Genomic DNA, 525 nt, shown 5'->3' on the forward strand with positions numbered 1-525 from the left:
ATCCCAACACTCACTTGGCGAATTTTTTGGAGTTTTGCAACACTTTCAAAATTAATGGCATTTCTGATGATGCCATTCGCCTTCGGTTATTCCCTTTTTTCACTAAGAAACAAAGCTAAACAGTGGTTGAACTCGTTACCACGAGGGTCCATCACTACTTGGGAACAAATGACCGAAAAATTTCTACTAAAATATTTTCCGCCGGCTAAAACGGCTAAGTTACGTAATGATATCTCTTCTTTTGTGCAGATGGACTTAGAAACACTTTACGATGCATGGGAGAGATACAAGGATCTATTACGAAGGTGCCCTCACCATGGGTTGCCTTTATGGCTACAAGTTCAAACGTTTTACAATGGTGTGGATCCCTCAACAAGACAGATGATTGACGCAGCTGCTGGAGGAACCATCAACAACTAAACACCTGAAGAGGCTTATGAATTAATTGAAGAAATGTCACTGAATAACTATCAGTGGCAAGTCATGAGGACTAAGCTAACAAAAACAGCTGACGTTTATAACGTC

General features: G+C 40.4%; 1 non-coding gene across 1 annotated transcript; it reads right to left on the reverse strand.

Moving 5' to 3' along the window:
• Window positions 1–216: 216 nt before the first annotated feature.
• LOC128282665 (small nucleolar RNA R71) lies at window positions 217–323 on the reverse strand. Its single transcript, XR_008273019.1, has one exon. It is a non-coding gene; the product is annotated as a small nucleolar RNA R71 (small nucleolar RNA).
• Between the last annotated feature and the right edge of the window lie 202 nt (window positions 324–525).

The sequence above is a fragment of the Gossypium arboreum genome, chromosome 10 (genome assembly GCF_025698485.1).
Source record: "Gossypium arboreum isolate Shixiya-1 chromosome 10, ASM2569848v2, whole genome shotgun sequence".
Classification (NCBI taxonomy): Eukaryota; Viridiplantae; Streptophyta; class Magnoliopsida; order Malvales; family Malvaceae; genus Gossypium; species Gossypium arboreum.